We start from the raw sequence: 23,352 nt of genomic DNA, 5'->3' as shown, positions 1-23,352 counted from the left end.
GCTATACTTTCATAGAGGCTTGATTTTAAGGCTGCTTCAGTACACTAAATTTATCTGACCATTGGTGTTTATTTTGAAGTGTATATGGATATTCTTGTCAATACATTTTATATAAGTAATGAAATCCCATTAACAAAATGAGTGTCTTAAGAATGAACATTTTTTCCCTCCTGATGTGATGTTAAAGCTTTCTCCTTTAGCACAACCATATATGTAACATTTTAGTCAGCTAATATTCTGCCCCAGATGCTTCCTTGGAAAACTTTGAATGCTGCGAAATTATTCAAGATGGCTGGGAACAATGGTGAGGTGTTGGGGATTCTTTCTCACTGGTTGTTAAACAGGTGTTAGTGGCTCTCAAGGGAATTTTCAGATGCGTTCAGTGAGGCTTGTGATCATTCAGGCAAAGGGCCTACAAATTTTCATGATTTAATTGTGTCATTGGTTAGTTGAGATTGTGCATGTCTCTCTTTGTGGTCCATCCATGCAAACAACAAATTTCATCAACATTTTCATTTGCCGTTATTTTTGCTTCAATAAAATAAATGAGATAGCACCTCAGTGGAAAAGCAAACAAAAGGATCAAAAGAGTAATTTAAGCATTCATTTGCTAATATTTCTATATATTTCTCTAAATTCTAGCATGTCTATCCCTTCTTAAATTGTCCTTATCTGTACCCAACTACCAACTAGAACTTAATTCATGCCCATTTTAACTCAAGATTGACCTTCTCCAAAGTGACCCTTGCCTAATTCCTACCTGATTTCTTGATAAAAGACAATTCATCCAAAATGTCATCCCCATTCACATAAAGCACTGCCACTCATGACACCCCGCGCCCACCCAGATTATTCCCAACCTTTCCAAGCTCCCTATACATGGGCAAATTGATTTCAAAGTTATCATTCTCATCTTCCAATCTCTCCAGGCCCTCACTCCACCCAATATTTGCGAGACCCTCCATCCTTCTCCCCCCGCAATCACTTTCTGTTCTACTGTCAGCATCTTAACCCTCTCCTTCCTGTGGTTTCCACTCCACCATTATGAGCTGAATTTATGTACCCTCCCAAAGTTGGGAGTGGAGAATGGCTGGTCCCGAAATACCAGTGACGGGAAACGTCAATTTCAAAGGGACGTTGCCAGAGCCAGCAAGAATCGCCCAGGCCATGGGTAGGCAGGGCAGCAATCCCACTCTCCTCCCTCCTGAGGTTAGTTAAAACTGTTTTAAAGCTTGTTGAGAGTTTGTCAAGGCTTGTTGTGCCACATTTAAAAGGGGCAGTCAGGTACCCATGCCTTCAAAAACTGATTAGCTGAAAGGAGGGTGGTACAGAATGGAGAGCCAGTCATAGAATCATAGAATCGCGACAGTCAAGTGTGTCCCAGAGCATCACCTCGGGGGTCAGCAGGGTAAAGGGGGACTGGGTACTTGGAAAAGGGGTGCCACTGGCACTACACAGGTGGGCACTCGGCACCCAGGGCTTGATAAAGGTTGGGAAACCCCTGGCATCACAGAGGCAGAAGAGCAATGGACAAAGCTGTTAAGGACAATTGGATGGCCAGCTGCCCAGATTTTGGGCCCAGTGGTGATGAGGGGAAAATATGTCTGCAGAAAGGGCAGAACCCTGAGCATTAGGAGAGCACAAGAAGGGAGAGAGGGGCCAGAAGGCCCATACCTCAAAAGAGGATCTAGAGCCGAAAGCTAAGTTACCTGAAGGTGATTAAAATCCAGTGCTGCAGGAGACTGCAACTCTTCGGGCAGATGGACATGAGCATCTGTGCCCTTGTCGGCAAAGACCTTTCAACTCGCAACATTGGTTGCCATGCCCTGACAGTTGTATCAAAGTCACTGCGGTCTTGAACCACTTTGCTTCTGGCTCCTTCCAAGGATCAACAGTGGACCTTATTGACATCTCACAAATATTGCTTGCCACTGTGTCCAGCATGGCACTGATGCGCATTTTGCCAGAGCTGAACTGTATATTTATTTAACAATAGATACAGCCTCGATGAGCAGAGGGAAGTGAGTTTCACCTCCATCTCCAGATTTCCCTTGGTGCAGAGCATCATAGATTGTATCTGACCATCAAGGCACCCAGCGACTGGCCATTGAGGTCCACCAATGAGAAGGGCTCCCACTCCCACTCCATCCAACTAACGTGTGACCACAACAAGAGCTTCCTCCATGTGTGTGCTCAGTTTCGTGGCAGCTGCCATAAGCCCTTTATCTTTTGCAAGTCCAAGTTGCTGCATATCTTCACTCCAACCTTTAAAGTGCATGGGTAAATCCTAGGGACAAAGGATATCCTTTAAATAGATGGCTACTCGCTTCTCTACAGTAGCCCCAGACAAAGGCATAGAGACCAATGCCACCTGCTCAGTAGGACCAACATTGACCCGGTTTTCAGGCTTCTGAAGGTACAATTCTGGTGACTGGATAAGTAAGATGGTGCCTTCTAACACCATCCTGTAGGGCGCGCAGTTATTGTAGTTGTTTGCTGCACTCTCTTTAACATGGCCCTTCAAATATGCGTGGATCTTGAGGACAATGAGGCCTTGGAAAGAGATCGCTCACTGGAGGAGGAGCAGGACCAAGAGGAGGGAAGAGGAAGTGGAGGGAGATGCTGCTGAACCGAGAGATATCTCTGTTTTTTTTTAATACTTTTCCAATTCAATCAAATCAAGTCCAATTCAGAGTCTCAACAAGTTGAGACATTTCCAATCCAAGCTGACGAGACAGGGTATGCGACCCTTTACCCTGTCTTGGGCCTGATCTACATGAGCCAAGCTGATTGGAGTAGGCAGATGTCTCCGCTCCCAAGGCTTGATCTGATTTGCATCTTAGCCAAAAGGCCAAGATGCCTGTGGTGAACCATCGTTGGTTCCCACCAGGTAGTACTGAGCCAGGGTCTGGCCAGTACTATGAGTCTGTATATATGTTGCTGTTGGGGTTAGGGTTGGGTTGTTCTACATGTTACTGTTGGGGTTAGGGTTGGGCTGTTCTACCTGTAATATAGTTATTATGGTACATCCCAGTCGGGCTCCGCCTCCTGGGAGAGGTATAAAGGTCACTGCTCTGTCTGGGACCCTTCAGTCTGGGATCGTGTATTATATATGGTAGCTCTATTGTAGTAGTCAATAAAAGCCTTTATTTCCTCGAGCATCTCTAGCCTCGTGAGTTATATCGCGCATCAATGCCGCTTTTAAAAATAGCTTCATATGAAAATGAAGCTTAAATGCAACCCAATGGCCACGACCAAGTGCAACATGCTGCTGAACCGAGAGATACCTCGGTTTTTTTTAATACTTTTCCAATTCAATCAAATCAAGTCCAATTCAGAGTCTCAACAACTTGAGACATTTCCGATCCAAGCTGACAAGAGAGGGCCTTCACACCTGTCCTGGGCCTGATCTACATGAGCCAAGCTGATTGGAGGAGGGGGCGGTTTCCTCCTCCAAGGCTTGATCTCATTTGCATCTTAGCCAAAAGGCCGAGATGCCGCTTTTAACAATTGCTTCATATCAAAATGAAGCTTAAATGTAACCTACTGACCTCGACCAAGCGCAGCATCCAATCCATACTACACTTGATCTTAGCCAAAAGGCCGAGAAGCGATCCTCTGTTTTTTTTTATACTTTTCCAATTCAATCAAATCAAATCAAATTCAGAGTCTCAACAAGTTGAGACATTTCAGATCCAGGCTGACAAGACAGGGCAAGCGACCAAACCACCCTGTCCTGGGCCCGATCTACATGAGCCAAGCTGATTGGAGAAGGGGGAGGTTCCTCCTCCAAGACTTGAGCTCATTTGCATCTCAGACAAAAGGCCGAGATGCCGCTTGAAAAAATTGCTTCATATGAAACATGAAGCTTCAGTGTAACCTAATGACCTCGACCAAGTGCGGCCGACCATGGGCTGCCGACCATACTACACTTGATCTTAGCCAAAAGGCCGAGAAGCGGAGCGATCCTCTGTTGCATGACCAGGTGGCCTCCTCCTGGTACCCTGCAGGAAGAAGAACTCCCTTCTCTCCGTCATGACCTCCAGGGTCAGCATCAATAAAGTCAGGGTTGGGCTGTCCCCAGCGGCAGGAACGTGAGCCACCAGTCACATCTTGCTTCTTTCTGGTGCACTGGAAGGTTTAGCCCAAACCTCAGATCTCTCCTTCAGCACTATGAGCAGCATCACTACCACGGAGAGTTGAAATTAGTCCCACACTGCATCTCACCCATCTCTGTTCCTGTCCCCACTGGATCATTGGACAGAAAACTGGCCTCTGTACCAAATAAGGGCTTTCCCCACACGGAAATCTTAATTTTAATCAGTTTCCGACATGTGACTCCAGAGCCACAGCAATGTGGTTGACTCTCAACTGCCCTCAGGCAACTAGGGATGGACAATAAATGCTGGCCAGCCAGCAACGCCCATGTCCCATGAATGAATAAAAAAAGATTTGGAGCTCTGTGGACCAGCCTAAAACTTTCCAAACCTCTAAACACACATTCGACAATATTTGCATCACATGCCACTTAAAATTTTCATAAATGACCTGGATGAGGAAGTGGAGGGATGGGTTGGTAAGTTTGCTGACGACACCAAGGTAGGTGGTGTTGTGGATAGTTTGGAGGGATGTCAGAAGTTGCAGCGAGACATAGATAGAATGCAAGACTGGGCGGAGAAGTGGCAGATGGACTTCAACCCGGATAAGTGTGTGGTGATCCATTTTGGCAGATCCAATGGGATGAAGCAGCAGTATAATATGAAGGGTACCATTCTTAGCAGTGTAGAGGATCAGAAGGACCTTGGGGTCCGGGTCCATAGGACTCTTAAATCGGCCTCGCAGGTGGAGGATGCGGTCAAGAAGGCGTACGGCGTACTGGCCTTCATTAATCGAGGGATTGAGTTTAGGAGTCGGGAGATAATGCTGCAGCTTTATAGGACCCTGGTTAGACCCCACTTGGAGTACTGCACGCAGTTCTGGTCACCTCATTACAGGAAAGATGTTGAAGCCATTGAAAGGGTGCAGAGGAGATTTACAAGGATGTTGCCTGGATTGGGGGGCATGCCTTATGAGGATAGGTTGAGGGAGCTTGGTCTCTTCTCCCTGGAGAGACGAAGGATGAGAGGTGACCTGATAGAGGTTTACAAGATGTTGAGAGGTCTGGATAGGGTAGACTCTCAGAGGCTATTTCCAAGGGCTGAAATGGTTGCTACAAGAGGACACAGGTTTAAGGTGCTGGGGGGTAGGTACAGAGGAGATGTCAGGGGTAAGTTTTTCACTCAGAGGGTGGTGGGTGAGTGGAATCGGCTGACGTCGGTGGTGGTGGAGGCAAACTCGTTGGGGTCTTTTAAGAGACTTCTGGATGAGTACATGGGATTTAATGGGATTGAGGGCTATAGATAGGCCTAGAGGTGGGGATGTGATCGGCACAACTTGTGGGCCGAAGGGCCTGTTTGTGCTGTGGCTTTCTATGTTCTATGTTCTAAAATGATCATCAGCTACTTGCAAGTGAAATGCTGGATTATCTTTTCTGGCTGTTACTGCAATTCTACCAATTTTGGGTGATTTTGCACGCTTGTTTAAAATTTTAACCATCCACAAGGTGGGGCCTGGATGGTGCTGAAGTACTTATTTGTGCACAGACCAGTTATAGGATATGCAGCACAAAAACAGACCTTTCGAACCAAACAATCCATGTAGGGCCTCCTCTTGGCATTGAGCAAGACTGGTAGAATAAGCAAAGGCATGCAGAATAAGACAAGCTGCTAGAATAGGGAGGAAGGGTTCTCAGCAATGCTGCTTCCCATTATGTCCAGCGCTGCCTCCTCTATGGGGGTTAAAACATGTAAATCTGCCTCTCCCCTCTCAGTGATTCCTGCTGTCCCCTGATGTGTACTAACTTCTGTAAGAAAGAGGAAAGTGCATCTGTGAGTATTACGCAATGCATTTGGGCAATGTGGCCTCATGGTTGAATAGTTGTTAGGGTGAAGATGCTGTAAAATGAGGATGGAAGGCTTGCAAATTGTGCAAGGGTGGGATAACGCATATGAATATTAGGTATGAGACCTGATGTGAGCTTTAGATGTGTAGCGAATTGAAAAATGCAAGTTAGTGATGCAATTAGAAGCATTTAGAGATGCAATCTTGACCTTGAACATTCACATGAGATCATTAAATTCCTCTCTGCACAGCATGTAGGCCCTTGTGCCCACACCCCTGACATTGATCTCTGCTGCTATCTCTTGCCACTGCCTTATGAACATTTGTCTAGAGGGCCTCCAATGTCCCTGAGAGTACAAGCCATCTTTCCTTCTTTCCACCTCCTCCACCAAAACCGCGGTTCAGCATCTGAATACTTTGGTGTTTGCTGTCTCCTATGGCCCACCATTGCTTAATCTTCCACAGCACAATATTCAGAATGCACTCAGAATCGCCAGCAGCAACAATGCACCTCCTCTTTAAGAGGTGCAGGCTGGCTTTAAACACTGCAGACAACCTTTAAGAAGTGCTTGGCTTCTCATGTATTTGGCTCTCCTGAATATCTGTGCAGGCAATCAACAGCATGGAGAGTGTTGGCTGCATACAGCAAACATGGACATCAACAGGCAGAATAAAGTTGGCATCCTGCCTACAATGCAATCAATCGGGTACTGGATAATCAGACATTGCACTCACTGCGCCTATTTTCAGGGGTTATCCAGTTGAACTATTCTTATCTTGCCACCTCACTTTCTGTTTTCAAAAACTTCTCAAGGCCCTTCTCTTTAACTGTGCTTTCTGATAAGCAACATTTCTCTTTTCCCTCTATCTTGTGCATTTTTTATCTTCTGTCCTACAAAACACTTTCAGAGGCCTGCCTTGATCGCATGCCGCAGCAGGACTTCCACCAGTGGCTTCCTAAGCTAGCCTGGCCTCTGTAAATTTACTAAGTAAGATTACTGGCAGTGCCAGGGAGCCTATCTAAGAGAGGGGTGAAGTGTCAAAGCTGCAAACCTCTGGGGCCAGATTTTCAAAACGGCATCGGGAACCCGATGCCCAGATGAATTTGAGACCCCAACTCCCATGCCTCAACGTCATCGTTCTCACAATACGACCTTGAATGTTAATGCCCTAATTGGTCGGGAGGCGAGCTTGGCAGCTAGGTAATGGTGCTGAGTACATCCAAGAAGCAGAAGCTACCTCATTGGCTTCAGCAGCAAAGGCGGAAGGCAGCCATTTTGGAGGTTGCCATTGCCTTGCTGAGGAGAGCAGGCAGCTCATCAAAGGTGCGTGAAAGTAGAGACTTCAGAATGAGGGTGACCAGGCCAATCCAAGGTAATGTGCTTGTCCCAGTGCAGATTACCTGAGGGCCTGGTCATTCATTTTCAATCTTAAACAAATAACTTTTCTTTTGCAATGCAGCAACCCCAGCAGCAATGCACCTACGTGCACTGGAGCACTCAAATTCGCCAAAATTAGCTTTTAAGATTGTATTCCTGAATACCATCAGCCTCTTAACAAGCCCCTAGAGGAGCTCAGAGGGCTGATCATTGGAGGCAAATAGATTTCCCAATCCTTCTAACCCCGCCAGCACTTTGAACATTTGAAACTGTCCCAAAGGCAAACCTGAAGTGATGTCCAGAACTGTGATTTCCAACCTCCACCGACTCCCGAATCTGGGAGCCTTTGAAAATCTGGCCCCTGACATCTGTAGCAGCAGAATGTAGCCAGCCACCTCCAGGGCCACTAAAGTAACAATCAGCATTCTTTCAGATTTTACATGTTGCATGCTGACCATAGATAACCCAATGTAACATTTTCTGCCAATTCCATGGCAGTACTGGGCATGTAGCACAATCATTTTCCTAATGCCCAACAATGGTAAGACATTAATGAAGAAAAACACATTGCATTAATTTTTTTCATGAGCATGCAATTTAGATGTTTCAATTCACTATTATGATACATTAAGGACATTTTTCCTTTGACTTGGGAGCTAACTCACTGACAAAGCTGTATTTTACTACTATACTCTTTATGCACCTATGACTGTGTGGCCAAATTCCCCTCCAATTTGATTTTCAAGTTTGCTGATGACACCACCGTAGTGGGTCAGATCTCCAACAATGACGAGACAGAGTACAGGAATGAGATAGTGAATCTGGTGAACTGATGCAACAACAATAATCTCTCCCTCAATAGCAACAAAATGAAGGAGATAGTCATCGACTTCAGGAAGCGTAGTGGAGAACAAGCCCCTGTCTACATCAATGGGGACGAAGTAGAAATGGTCGAAAGCTGCAAGTTTTTAGATGTCTGGATCACCAACAACATGCCCTGGTCCCTCCATGCTGACACTATTATTAAGAAAGTCCACCAATGCCTCTACTTTCTCAGAAGACTGAGGAAATTTGGCGTGTCAACTACGACTCTCACCAACTTTTACAGATGCACCTTAGAAAGCATTTTTTCTGGGTGTATCAGAACTTGGTACGGCTCCTGCTCTGCCCAAGACCGCAAGAAAGTACAAAAGGTCATGAATGTAGCCCAATCCATCACGCAAACCAGCCTCCCATCCATTGACTCTGCCTACACTTCCCACTGCCTCAGCAAAGCAGCCAGTATAATTAAGGACCCCACGCACCCCAGACATTCTCTCTTCCACGTTCTTTCGTCGGGAAAAAAATACAAAAGTCTGAGGTCACATACAAACTGACTCGAGAACAGCTTCTTCCCTGCTGCCATCAGACTTTTTGAGTGGATCTATCTCGTATTAAGATGACTGTAACACTACATTCTGCACTCTCTTGTTTCCTTCTCTATGTACGGTATGCTTCATCTGTATAGTGCACAAGAAACAATACTCTTCACTGTATATTAATACATGTGACAATAATAAATCCAAATCAAATCAAAATTTTGGACATTTTGGGTAGGAATCATTATGCCATCATTTTTAGAGAAAAAAATACTCATAATGCTTGCGAACAGTAGGAAGCTGGAGAGTGGCTGCCTGAACAGCTTAGCTCTCAGTTCTTTCCACAAGATCCTTGACTGTTCTTAAATGAAAAATCTTTAGAAATGTAAATTATTGTGATAAAGAAAGGAAAGACTTTCCTGGCATGATGAATGTTACAGGTTGTTGGGAGCCAATAATAAACACCCCATGCTTGTTCAATGCATGTTCATGAACTCTGACTCCTCATACCCACAAGGTGACATGGTGGCACAGTGGTTGGCACTGCCAGGGACCCAGGTTCAATTCCGGCCTCGGGTGACTGACTGTGTGGAGTTTACACGTTCTCCTCATGTCTACGTGGGGTTCCTCTGGGTGCTCTGTTTTCCTTCCACAGTCCAAAGATGTGCAGGTTATGTCGACTGATCATGCTAAATTGCCTCTTAGTGTCCAAAGATATGTAGGTTCGTGGGGTTATGGGGATACGGTGGGGGATGGACCTGGTATGATGTTCTGTTGGAGAGTCGGTGCAGATTTAATGGACCAAATGGCCTCCTCCTGCACTGTAGGGTTTCTATGAGAGTCTTCTTTCTATTAACAATGCCGGCACAAAGTACGACCATCATTAGTTACCAGCTCACATTATTCTCTGATGCAGTGCTGGGGTGTTAGGATTGGGGGGGCATGGTGTAGTACTTTTCACAAGAGGGCTCACTGCAGTCAACTTCACTCAGTGCTCACCTGTTGCTCCAAGAGGTTGTTAGCATGTGGCAGTGGTCACCGCCCCCCTGGTAAACCCCTTCAAAAGGCAGGCCAAACCGGGTGAGTGTGGCTATCAGAATTCCAGCTGCGGATGAGGCTGGAGAATCTAGTCCATGGATTTTTGGCTGCTTTCCAATTTTTCCGGTCCCGCCCATGCTGATTCCCGCCATAGGCAAGACCCACAAATCCCGATCCATATTGAGACAGTCACAACTGAGTTAGAACGGTCATGTAACCAGAACATATGGCACTGGCTTACCAAAATAATCTTCCTTGAAGAGCTTGAGTCTGGAGTGTGCTCTCATCAGTGGAAGCACTACAAAGATACTCTGAAAGTTTAACTTAGGGGTTTTGATATCAACTTCGAGGCCTTGGAGAAGTTTTCCCAGGATCATTGCACCTAGTGCAACCAAATAGAAATGTGGCTTCCCTCAAAAGCAAGCACAAATCAAAGGTGGAGAGAAAAAAATGCAGAGGGAGGAAATTCCTAGCCAGCAAATTGCTGAAAACTTAGTTGTCTGCGGTATCCACCCCTGTTTGCAGCAGAACCTGCCAGGTTCAGATCAGTCTGAGCAGACACCTACACACCTATCGGAAACTAACAAAACACCACAGATGCTGAATATGGTCACCTTCACATCTAAGAGTGAGCAAAAGAAAATACAGTGCTGCTTAAAGCATTAGAGTTGGGGATTTGGACTTGCTTTCACAAGTTTTAAATTATTTTTTAAAAATGTTATTCCTTTCTCAGAGTTACAAAGCCAATATGCCGAACGGACAGGGCAAGCCCTTAATCCATCTCCTTGCTTGTTCCAAAAACAAATTCAAATTTAAGTTAAAACCAATTTATGGTCCCCACAAAAGGAATGCACTAGATCCAAGCTGACAAGGGCAGGCATACCTGATCTCAGGCTGTTTGATCTGAGCCAAAAGACCAAGAAGCCATCAATGATTGCCAGCCTTTCAATAGAATGAGGAAAGTTATACAATGTGCTACTAGGGGTTAAAGTCTTTGTTATGTTCAGGTGCAGTTTAAGTATGTGCCGAATACTTCAGCCAATTTAAATTGTTAATCAATAACTAACCATGGTTGGATTGTTATGTCAACTTCTGCTGCAAATGATTATGTGTTTGACCAGAGAAATTTTCACTGCCGCCCATAAAATAAATAGTGGCTAATTGACATAGTTAATTAGTTACAGAAATCTCTATATTGGTGAAAGTCTAATGATGCATAGAAAGTATTATCATGCTATTTATGCATGGAGGAACTTGAGGAGATGGATCTATTTTTATGGCGTACTTTTGGCCAGTGTTCCTGTTTTGCACAAGAGCTTTTAACAGTGGATGATAACTAATGTCATCAGTTAACATTCAGGGCAGACGTTTTATTTCCTGATCTGCTGGGAGTGAGGCAGTCTGAAAGTTGAGAGGAGCCTGAGAGTCGGGATTCCCTCAGATATTATGCAGTTTAACTCCACAGCATCAATGTGTCATCTATCACCATTAGATTCCCTGCTGGATTTATAGGCTTGATTTCTGTTTGGGCAGAGAGCTAGTCAGTGACGGCCGGGGGAAAAGATAGATATGAGTTGGGGGGGTGGGTTGCTCTGATGGTGGGGGAATGTGTCAGGTTGCTTAAAGGGGGAAGGGGATGATCGGATTTGCCAATTCTACCGTCCTGAAGGCGGTAGATACCTGGGGTCCGGAGTCAGAGGCTTCATGAGGCGTGGTGTCTTCAGGGGGAAATCAGTGGCCAGGCCACAGGGAATTAGTGGCCTGAGGTGGGATAATTGAAGGCCTTGGTGGGAGGTCAGGGGTCTAACAGGGATGAGAGACCTAGTGGTGTTCCAGTGGCAGGCATATTGGAGACCTAGGGGAAAAATGTGGGCCATGGCAGGGATTGAAAGACCTACTGGAGGGTTGATGGGCTGGTATGTGTGTGGTGGGAGGAGGAGTGGGGGCGGGGGAGGTTGAAGGCCTAAGAGAGGAGGAATTGGAGCGTGGTGGGGGGGCGATCAGAGGCCGTGTTGTGGGCAGGACAGGAAGCCTCATGAAATGGTTGGAGGGCAAGCACCAGATTGTAGACACACTAGATCCGGGAGGTGGGTGTAAAGGCCCACACCTCCCGTAGCTACCAAATTCTCACCAGGATGAGTTTAACAGGCTCATTGTCATTTATAAATTACCAACCTGCCTCTTTGGCCAAAGCTTAAACCAGAAGTGAATGGGTATGAAACAAGATTTTTCAGGCGTTTGCTTTCTGAGACTTTAAACATGCCACTTGACCCAAGCATGCCTGTTATTTTTTAGGTTCAACTTCCTGACTCATGGGGGTGAGATGTGAAATTGGTCTTCAACTACAACACAGCATAGGCAATATTGTCCTGTTTCACATCATGCTGGATTTTCTTTTCCATTGACTTCACAGTCCCTGTGTATGTGGTGTAGTCAGGTTGGGAGAATTTTAACTGGATGAGTGCATGGGTTTGGGTATGAGCCAGAGGAGTTAAGTTTGGAAAATGTGAGCACATCAGGAATCCAGCTCCAATCCACTCACTTCCATATTTAACTCAAGCACATTCGGCCGTGTTTCCACAAACCCCTCAGGAGAGAGGGGTTATCAATTTCAATACAGTAGTAGCTCAACTATGACAATACTGACATTACTTTTGGCCCATGGGTTTTATGGGCTCCCTGGAAATCACCAGTGAAAGCAAGGTGAGAACACAACAGCAATCAAGGGCAATGATGTCACAGGGAAATTTGTCAATAAATACTGCCATCTCACAGTTGCTTCCTTGACCATTTGAGTGAAAGGTTTTGTTTACATTACTTTGTGCTGATCGGTTACTTCCATGAACTTGGTAGTTACTCTTACAACTTCAGAGGATTTCACTGAAGTGTGATGTCTTTTGACAAAAATGCACTGGGAACTGCCATTTGAATAGGACGGGGGCATTCAAAGAGTTTCTAAAGAGGATTCAGAACTAATATGTTCCAACAAACATATTGTGGGTGGGGATTCCAAATCAACTGGATGTCAAAGAGTACACAGAGCAGGATAAGGCAATAAAAAGGAATTTTATATCAAATGGCAAAAGCACAATACCGCGGAAAGCTGAGAAGAGTATGGAAAGTGCAACAGTAATATTAGAAAGGAAATTAGAAAAGCAAACAAAGGATATTTTTGAAAAATTGGCAGGTAAAATCAAGCAAAAACCAAAGATGTTTTATAAAATACATAAAGTGCAAGAGGATAACCACGATTAGAGTGGGGCCTGTTAAGGTAACGTGTGTGGAGGTGGAAGCATGGGTCTGAATGAACACCTTGCGCCAGATTTTCATATGGCGATGGAAGTAGGAATGTGGTCAGGAATTTTTTGCAGTAATTTGAAATTTGCAATGCCTTCCCAACTCCAGGCTGGGTAGGATGATGGCCCCACATGCACCTCTTCTGAGGACAAGGTGGTCATTGTGAGCCCAATGTGAAATTTGAATTCACCCACTCACCACCCCACCCTGCTATTCTTGTGTGCTGGTTTGGGTTTTAGAAACTCTTTAAAAAAAATTAGAGTGTTTGTGACCACAGGAGAAAGATTGCTGAGGAGTTGGGAACATTCTGACAGATAATATTTTGACATCTTCAAATGTCACTTTTAAAAATTCTTCCATGGGATGTAGATGTCACTGGCATTACGTTTTAACAACAACCCATTATAGTTGTCAGGCCACCATTACTGCAATTAAATTTATTAATTTGAATTAAAATTCCACCAGCTGCCATGGTGGGATTTGAACTCATGTCCCCAGAGTTTAAGCCTGGGCCTCTGAATGACTGATCTAGAGACATTGCCACTATGCCACCATCTCTCACTGAGATGCAATTAAAGCTTTTTCTGGAAAATCTTCATGTCATGTTTTGGACTGTGAATTTTGAAAAAAAGAGTTGCCCTGTTGTTGAAAGTAACTACCTGCTCTGTTCCATTTATTGCTGGACAATTTGCTTTGAAATGGAAAGGCACCATACAATAGCTTAGAAAAAAGTGCCTTCTGTTTTCCAGTTTAAATAGATTCCACTGTTTACGTTTCCAATAGGTTTTTATATATCTGCAGCTATTGTGAATGTTTGGGTGATTTTCAAAAGCTATAGAACCACTTAACTCAGCAGGCTGTGTTCACAGTTTAATTGACAGTTTTAAGAGGTTCGTGAAGGATTATCTGGCTTTGATGCGGTAAATGAATCAATATTTATTTTTATAATAGGTTGATCACTTGAGGGGACATTTTTTTAAATGACTTTTGAGATAAGATCCTTTTTTTCCTGTATGAAGTGCGTCTGAATCACAACACTTTTAGATTGTTAGAAGATTATACTTTTCACGTCCATTTCAAAGTCATGGCTCCTGAGTCTGCCCATAGTGGACACTGAGTGAGTGACTATGGAAGACATATGAGGACATGAGGATGTTGGGTACAGAGGTGCCATGATGAGTATGAGGGCCCATAGCGGTTTGAGGGATCATGGAACATATAATGGGGCATGGGATATGTGGGGACGTGGAGAGAGTGTAGGAATTATGAAGGGGTATGAAGGGATATGGAGGGAGCAAGGTGGATATGAGGGGACATGGGAGATGGGTGGGGCGAGTGGGTTAGGGACATGAAAACTGTGTTGTAGAGCTGGGCCAATGTTCCAGAAAACCAAAGCGGGTCTTCTAGCCAAGTTGACTCAGAATCCCCTTCTCCTGCTCCTTGACACATGAAACCGAAAACTAGAAACCCAGATCTCCAAGAAATGAAAATATGGCAGGTACGGGCAGCAGTGATGGGCTCAGATTTCTAAAGTGAGGAAATGGCGCAACTCATGTTTTCCTGTACCTATGTGAAAATTCAGCCTTTTGTCCCTTCTTTCGTGAAAATAGATACAAAGTAGACATTGTAGTTAATGAGGAAGAGTGTGGATCAGGTTAAACCTAATGAGAGAGGAAATATTAAAGTATTAAGTTACCAGGCACAGATTAAATGTATGCCTGGATGTGAAGGGAAGCAAGGGAAGAAATAATTAAAGCTATGACCATCATTTTCCAATCTTTTCTGGCTACAGGTGTGGTGCCAGAGGGCTGGAGAACAGTTAATGTTGTACTGTTGCCGATAAATGGAAGAAGGGATAGCCCAATAAATTACAATTAAGCCGTTCAGCTTAACCCCAATAACGGACAATTTATTGGAAAAGAATTCTGAGAATATAAAACCATCATTTAAGAAGGTACAGTTCAATCAGGGATAATCAGGATGGATTTTTGAGGGAAGGTCCTGTCTAACTAATTTGAATGAATTTTTTCAGGAAGTAGCAATGAGTAATGCATTTTATAAAGTCTACATGACAGACTGGCCAGGGAATTAAAAACTCATGGGATCCAAAACAAAGTATCTCATGGAATTCAAAATTGGCTCAGTGACAAGAAACAAAGGGTTATGGTGGATGGGTGTTTTTATGACTGGATGGCTGTTTCCATGATGTGGAGATGCCGGCGTTGGACTGGGGTAAACACAGTAAGAAGTTTAACAACACCAGGTTAAAGTCCAACAGGTTTATTTGGTAGCAAAAGCCACACAAGCTTTCGAGGCTCTGAGCCCCTTCTTCAGGTGAGTGGGAATTCTGTTCACAAACAGAACTTATAAGACACAGACTCAATTTACATGAATAATGGTTGGAATGCGAATACTTACAACTAATCCAGTCTTTAAGAAACAAAACAATGGGAGTGGAGAGAGCATCAAGACAGGCTAAAAAGATGTGTATTGTCTCCAGACAAGACAGCCAGTGAAACTCTGCAGGTCCACGCAACTGTGGGAGTTACAAATAGTGTGACATAAATTCTGATTCTAGGATCGCATGATAAAGACTCAGGAGGAAAAAAGCAGAAATATTTATGTGAAATAGTGTGACATAAACCCAATATCCCGGTTGAGGCCGTCCTTGTGTGTGCGGAACCTGGCTATCAGTTTCTGCTCCGCGACTCTGCGCTGTCTACTACCCAGCCTTCAGGAGAACAGTGACCAAGACACCACACAACCCTGCCACAGCAACCTCTGCAAGACGTGCCGGATCATCGACACAGATGCCATCATCTCACGTGAGAACACCATCCACCAGGTACACGGTACATACTCTTGCAACTCGGCCAACGTTGTCTACCTGATACGCTGCAAGAAAGGATGTCCCGAGGCATGGTACATTGGGGAAACTATGCAGACGCTGCGACAACGGATGAATGAACACCGCTCGACAATCACCAGGCAAGACTGTTCTCTTCCTGTTGGGGAGCACTTCAGCGGTCACGGGCATTCGGCCTCTGATATTCGGGTAAGCGTTCTCCAAGGCGGCCTTCGCGACACACGACAGCGCAGAGTCGCGGAGCAGAAACTGATAGCCAGGTTCCGCACACACAAGGACGGCCTCAACCGGGATATTGGGTTTATGTCACACTATTTCACATAAATATTTCTGCTTTTTTCCTCCTGAGTCTTTATCATGCGATCCTAGAATCAGAATTTATGTCACACTATTTGTAACTCCCACAGTTGCGTGGACCTGCAGAGTTTCACTGGCTGTCTTGTCTGGAGACAATACACATCTTTTTAGCCTGTCTTGATGCTCTCTCCACTCCCATTGTTTTGTTTCTTAAAGACTGGATTAGTTGTAAGTATTCGCATTCCAACCATTATTCATGTAAATTGAGTCTGTGTCTTATAAGTTCTGTTTGTGAACAGAATTCCCACTCACCTGAAGAAGGGGCTCAGAGCCTCGAAAGCTTGTGTGGCTTTTGCTACCAAATAAACCTGTTGGACTTTAACCTGGTGTTGTTAAACTTCTGGCTGTTTCCATTCAGTCATAAAAACTGTACTAGGTCTCTTGCTGTCCATGGTACAATAATCTTTGTGTTACCCAGTACTCTACCAACTAGAATTCTCTACTAACTGGAATTTCTAGTCTTTCCCCCAATACAAATGATCACTTTACCAACCGGAAGCGATTATGAAGTTATCTGGAACCCGTACCTTCATGCAGTATTATTTTATACTTTAATGTAGGTGTGAACATACTTTTGAAGATTATAAGAAAAATAATAATGTTACTTCCTGAGTACTTGCATGTTAGTCCACGGTAGATATTTCTCTGTATTCCATTGGTAAATGGAACTCTTCATCATCTGGCATTTTTGATTAACCAGCAAAACTCACTCCTGCCCATGCAGCATAATAAAGATTTGACTGTACATGTCAATTTAGACTTACGTGAACAAGGAATTGTTAGGAAGTTGGCAAATGATCTAAAAATTGACCATGTGGTTGATAGTGAAGAAGAAACTGCAGACTGCAGGAGGATATCAGTGGACTGGTCAGATGGGCAGACAAGTGGCAAATAGAATTCAATCTGGAGAAGTGTGGAAATGCAGTGGGGGAGAACAAGCAAGGGAAAGGAATACAAAATAAAAGCGATACTGAGCGATGTGGATGTAGGCAGGAATGAAGAATTACATATTAGAGGAAAGATTGGATAGGCTGGGTTTGTTTTCTCTGGAATAGAGGAAGCTGAGGGGAGATTTAACTGAGGTGTATAAAATTATGAGGGGCCCAAATAGACAGGTTATGAAGAATTCATGAGCCTGCAGCCAGCACTCACCCCCAAACTACGGATTCCTAGACCAGCACGGTACCACTGCTCCCCCCACCCCCGACAAACCCCAGCATGCATGCAAGCCCCCCACCCCACACAGCAACTTTGCAGCACTGGATAAGCCCCCTTGTACACTGGGACTGTCGCTTAATGGGACTTACCTCCTCGCTCCCCTTCGCCACTGTTGCACCTGGCCCAGACTTGTAAAGACAATTGGTGAATTGCGCCGGTGTGATGTCATGCCGGAGAGGTGGGAAAGGTTCGGGAGGGGAAAAGGGCAGTGTCAGATTCACTAATTACATGTAAAACTATTCCAATGCATGGAAATTGAATGGGCGCGATGCTCTTCACACCACAAAAAGTTGCCCGGGAGGATCCCGAACCGCCCGATGTTGGCCGCGATTTTGATTTTTCGAGTCTTGCTCTATTTTCCCACCCTCTACACAGCACAGCGGGGCACAAGGATTGCACCCAATGTGTGTGGAACCCGTGCCCCAGTGAGAGTCAGTATGTGTGGAACGCATGCCCCAGTGAGAGCCAGTGTGTGTGGAACGCCGTGCCCAGTGAGAGTCAGTGTGTGTGGAACCCCGTGCCCCAGTGAGAGTCAGTGTGTGTGGAACCCTGTGCCCCAGTGAGAGTCAGTATGTGTGGAACGCATGTCCCAGTGAGAGCCAGTGTGTGTTGAACCCGTGGCCCAGTGAGAGTCAGTGTGTGTGGAATCCATGCCTGAGTGAGAGTCAATGTGTGTGGAACCCGTGCCTGAGCGAGAGTCAGTGTGTGTGGAATCCGTGCCTGAGTGAGAGCCAGTGTGTGTGGAACGCATGCCCCAGTGAGAGTCAGCGTGTGTGGAACACATGCCCCAGTGAGTGTCAGTGTGTGTGGAACCTGTGCCGCAGTGATTGTCAGTGTGTGTGGAACCCGTGCCCCAGTGAGTGTCAGTGTGTGTGGAACCTGTGCGCCAGTGAGAGTCAGTGTGTGTGGAACCCGTGCCTGAGTGAGAGTCAGTGTGTGTGGAACACATGCCCCAGTGAGAGTCAGTGTGTGTGGAACCCATGCCCCAGTGAGAGTCAGTGTGTGTGGAACCATGCCCCAGTGAGAGTCAGTGTGTGTGGAACCCATGCCCCAGTGAGAGTCAGTGTGTGTGGAACCATGCCCCAGTGAGAGTCAGTGTGTGTGGAACCCATGCCCCAGTGAGTGTCAGTGTGTGTGGAACCCATGCCCCAGTGAGAGTCAGTGTGTGTGGAACCCATGCCCCAGTGAGAGTCAGTGTGTGTGGAACCATGCCCCAGTGAGAGTCAGTGTGTGTGGAACCCATGCCCCAGTGAGTGTCAGTGTGTGTGGAACCCGTGCCCCAGTGAGAGTCAGTGTGTGTGGAACCCATGCCCCAGTGAGAGTCAGTGTGTGTGGAACCCGTGCCCCAGTGATTGTCAGTGTGTGTGGAACCCGTGCCCCATTGAGAGTCAGTGTGTGTGGAACCCGTGCCCCAGTGAGAGTCAGTGTGTGTGGAACCCATGCCCCAGTGAGAGTCAGTGTGTGTGGAACCATGCCCCAGTGAGAGTCAGTGTGTGTGGAACCCATGCCCCAGTGAGTGTCAGTGTGTGTGGAACCCGTGCCCCAGTGAGAGTCAGTGTGTGTGGAACCCGTGCCCCAGTGATTGTCAGTGTGTGTGGAACCCGTGCCCCAGTGAGAGTCAGTGTGTGTGGAACCCGTGCCTCAGTGAGAGTCAGTGTGTGTGGAACCCATGCCTGAGTGAGAGTCAGTGTGTGTGGAACGCGTGCCCCAGTGAGTGTCAGTGTGAGTGGAACCCGTGCCCCAGTGAGTGTCAGTGTGAGTGGAACCCGTGCCCCAGTGAGAGTCAGTGTGTGTGGAACGCGTGCCCCAGTGAGTGTCAGTGTGAGTGGAACCCGTGCCCCAGTGATTGTCAGTGTGTGTGGAACCCGTGCCCCAGTGAGAGTCAGTGTGTGTGGAACCCGTGCCTGAGTGAGAGTCAATGTGTGTGGAACCCGTGCCTGAGTGAGAGTCAGTGTGTGTGGAACCCGTGCCCCAGTGAGAGTCAGTGTGTGTGGAACGCCCGCCCCAGTGAGAGTCAGTCTGTGTGGAACGCCCGCCCCAGTGAGAGTCAGTGTGTGTGGAACCCGTGCCCCAGTGAGAGTCAGTGTGTGTGGAACGCCCGCCCCAGTGAGAGTCAGTGTGTGTGGAACGCCCGCCCCAGTGAGAGTCAGTGTGTGTGCAATCCGTGCCTGAGTGAGAGTAAGTGTGTGTGGAAGCCGTGCCCCAGTGAGAGTCAGTGTGTGTGGAACGCCCGCCCCAGTGAGAGTCAGTGTGTGTGGAACGCCCGCCCCAGTGAGAGTCAGTGTGTGTGCAATCCATGCCTGAGTGAGAGTAAGTGTGTGCGGAAGCCGTGCCCCAGTGAGAGTCAGTGTGTGTGGAACGCCCGCCCCAGTGAGGGTCAGTGTGTGTGGAACGCCCGCCCCAGTGAGAGTCAGTGTGTGTGCAATCCGTGCCTGAGTGAGAGTAAGTGTGTGCGGAAGCCGTGCCCCAGTGAGAGTCAGTGTGTGTGGAACCCGTGCCCCAGTGAGAGTCAGTGTGTGTGGAACCCGTGCCCCAGTGAGAGTCAGTGTGTGTGGAACGCCCGCCCCAGTGAGAGTCAGTGTGTGTGGAATGCGTGCCTGAGTGAGAGTCAGTGTGTGTGGAACCCGTGCCCCAGTGAGAGTCAGTGTGTGTGGAACCCGTGCCTGAGTGAGAGTCAGTGTGTGTGGAACGCGTGCCTGAGTGAGTCAGTGTGTGTGGAACGGGTGCCTGAGTGAGAGTCAGTGTGTGTGGAACCCCCACCCCAGTGAGAGTCAGTGTGTGTGGAGCGCGTGCCTGAGTGAGAGTCAGTGTGTGTGGAACACGTGCCTGAGCGAGAGTCAGTGTGTGTGGAACTCCCACCCCAGTGAGAGTCAGTGTGTGTGGAACGCGTGCCTGAGTGAGAGTCAGTGTGTGTGGAGCCCGTGCCCCAGTGAGAGTCAGTGTGTGTGGAACCCGTGCCTCAGTGAGTGTCAGTGTGTGTGGAACCCGTGCCCCAGTGAGAGTCAGTGTGTGTGTGGAACCCGTGCCCCAGTGAGAGTCAGTGTGTGTGGAACCCGTGCCCCAGTGAGAGTCAGTGTGTGTGGAACCCGTGCCCCAGTGAGAGTCAGTGTGTGTGGAACCCCGTGCCCCAGTGAGAGTCAGTGTGTGTGGATCGCATGCCCCAGTGAGAGTCAGTGTGTGTGGAACTCCCGCCCCGGTGAGTGCCAATGTGTGTGGAACTCCCGCCCCAGTGAGAGTCAGTGTGAGTGGAACCCGTACTCCAGTGAGAGTCAGTGTGTGTGGAGCGCGTGCCTGAGTGAGAGTCAGTGTGTGTGGAACTCCCGCCCCAGTGAGTGTCAGTGTGTGTGGAATCCGTGCCTGAGTGAGTGTCAGTGTGTGTGGAACTCCCGCCCCAGTGAGAGTCAGTGTGTGTGGAACTCCCGCCCCAGTGAGAGTCAGTGTGTGTGGAACCCATAGCCCAGTCTGTCTGTCTCTCACTTTCACAGTTGCAAATTCCTATAAATTAGCTCAGCACAGACCATAAATTAACCCCGTGAACTTCAGGAATTACCTGCAACACCATCACACTCAATTATTTTCCTTCAAAGTTGCGTTCCGCTTCAGAGGGATTTTTTTTTCGGAGCTGCTACAGTTCAGGTAAAGTGAGCAATTTCTTTCAAATGCGATCGACAGCGCACCCGAGAGCATTCAGACTCAACCTGCCCTGAAATCCCGACAGGTGGGAGAACACCCAACCCTCTCCGTTCCTCACGCCAACACCTCAGTATTGGGGCTGCTTTGAACACTGAAACAAACTGCTTGTGATAGGAAACTAAAAACATGGAACATGAATGAACTTCAACTGCACAAGTGTTTTATTTCTGGTGCATTTTTCTCTGTGTGGAATGGAGTTAAGTTTGATGCGCTGCATGTATATGTATGGTCACTCATATACAGGAATTGGAAAAATGACTTTACACAATGTGCCATGTTTTTACTGCTGAACAGTGAGGGTATTAATTGGCTTGATGTCCACCCGTTATGAACATTTTGAAAAAACAATATTGAATATGTGTCCTTCCATACACAATCATGCATTATGTGTGTGTATGGGGATTTTCACAGTAACTTCATTGCAGTGTTAATGTAAGCCTACTTGTGGCTAATAACTAAACTTTAAACTTTAAGCTCAGTGGAATTTTGAAAGGAGGGACGTAAAATGGTTCGGCCAGGAGTCCAGTGGTCTACTGACTTTGAGATATGATTGGTCAACAAGCTTTAGTAGGTGTGGAGGGATCTGACTGACGTGGACGAGATAAGACAAAACACCAGCATTGGAAATGAAAAGAGTTTCCAGAGGTTTAGGAGGAGAGTTTAAGTTGATTTATTTATTTGTAACAAGTAGGCTTACATTAACACTGCAATGAAGTTACTGTAAAAATCCCCTAGTCGCCACACTCCGGAACCTGTTTGGGTACACTGAGGGAGAATTTACCATGGCCAATGCACCTAACCAGCATGTCTTTCGGACTGTGGGAGGAAACTGGAGCACCCGGAGGAAACCCACGCAGACACGGGGAGAACGTGCAGACTCCGCACAGACAGTGACCCAAGCTGGGAATCGATCCTGGGTCCCTGGCGCTGAGAGGCAACAGTGCTAACCACTGTACCGCTGTGCTTCCCTAGGGAGGTGCATTTGCACCCACACCAGTGAGGTGTGCACTGTTAAACAATCGAAAGGAAATCAACTCCTGGCACTCACTGTTTAGACACATACATGAAAAATAGCCATTCAAAGTATCAGTGGAACCATCCCCAGCAAGAGTTTGTGCTTCATCAGGGAAACATTCAATTCTATTGCTATTTTCCATCTGCTACTGACTCAACATGAAAATTCCGGGGACTCAGAGGGCATGAAGTGCTGTCATAAAGCTAGATTCCCTCTTCAATTGCTAAAGAAATTCTACCCACCGCCGTGAGATCACAGAAACCCTGCCCCATTTTGTTTAAATCAGCTGCAATCCAAGACAGGTTCCTGGGCTAGCACTCCCTGCTTTGAAATGGGAGGAAGCTGCTGAGATTGTGAAAAATCCAGTAGCGCTGGAATGAAACCACCAGTGCAACATCATAAGAGATGGCCAATCATTTGAAGAGGCAGAAAAGTTCAAAAGAGAAGAGAGAATTTTTGTAGGCTTTCTGCCAAGCCTTGATCTTGGTGTGAAGCCAAAATTGAAAGGAGGCCCACATGGGCCATTTAGGATCATAGAGTGCAAAAAGAGGCCATTCAGCCCATCGAGCTGTACCAACAACAATCCCATCCAGGCCATTTTCACGTAATCCCACGTATTTAGCCTGCTAATCCCACTGACACTAGGTGCAATTTATCATGGCCAATCGACCTTACCGGCACATCTTTGGAATGTGGGAGGAAACTGGAGCACCCAGAAAACACCCACGCAGATACGGGGAGAAAGTGCAAACTCCACACAGTCACCCAAGGCCGGAATTGAACCCGGTCCCTGGTGCTGTGAGGCAGCAGTGCTAACCACTGTGTCACCGTGCTGCCCATTTCTCCATTCAGGATGTTCTGCACCTCACTGCTACTAGTCTGGGCTGAGAAGCATCTTTCACAAGGTACTCCTGTGGAAGATGGATGGGATAGAAATGGCACAGGACGCTGGGCCCCACCTTTTGGTGACATTTGTGTGCAGTAGGAAAGGCAGGGATGCCTGGCAATAGTCCCATTATGGACAGGGGGATGAAAGTTCAGATTGAGTGGGATGGCAATATTACACTTCATTGCCCTGTTTTTCTGTCTACTATTCAGCTTGCACCACCTTCCCTTTCTCTAAATTCCAATGATATAGCAGAAGAAAATGTAGCCCGTGATTTCACGACTGAAGTGTAAGTGTTGTCACAG

At 46.6% G+C, this 23,352-nt stretch overlaps 1 protein-coding gene and 1 pseudogene across 1 annotated transcript in view; one reads left to right on the top strand and one right to left on the bottom strand.

The window, feature by feature from the left end:
• adgrv1 (adhesion G protein-coupled receptor V1) overlaps positions 1 to 23,352 on the top strand; it is a 504,809-nt gene that overhangs the window by 461,590 nt on the left and 19,867 nt on the right. The gene's annotated exons all lie outside the window — the stretch shown is intronic.
• On the bottom strand, positions 3,509 to 3,615 carry LOC144495374 (U2 spliceosomal RNA; annotated as a pseudogene).

The sequence above is a fragment of the Mustelus asterias genome, chromosome 6 (assembly GCF_964213995.1).
Source record: "Mustelus asterias chromosome 6, sMusAst1.hap1.1, whole genome shotgun sequence".
Classification (NCBI taxonomy): domain Eukaryota; kingdom Metazoa; phylum Chordata; class Chondrichthyes; order Carcharhiniformes; family Triakidae; genus Mustelus; species Mustelus asterias.
The sequence above is the reverse complement of the archived record's forward strand: the minus strand, read 5'-3'. Positions and strand labels throughout refer to the sequence as shown.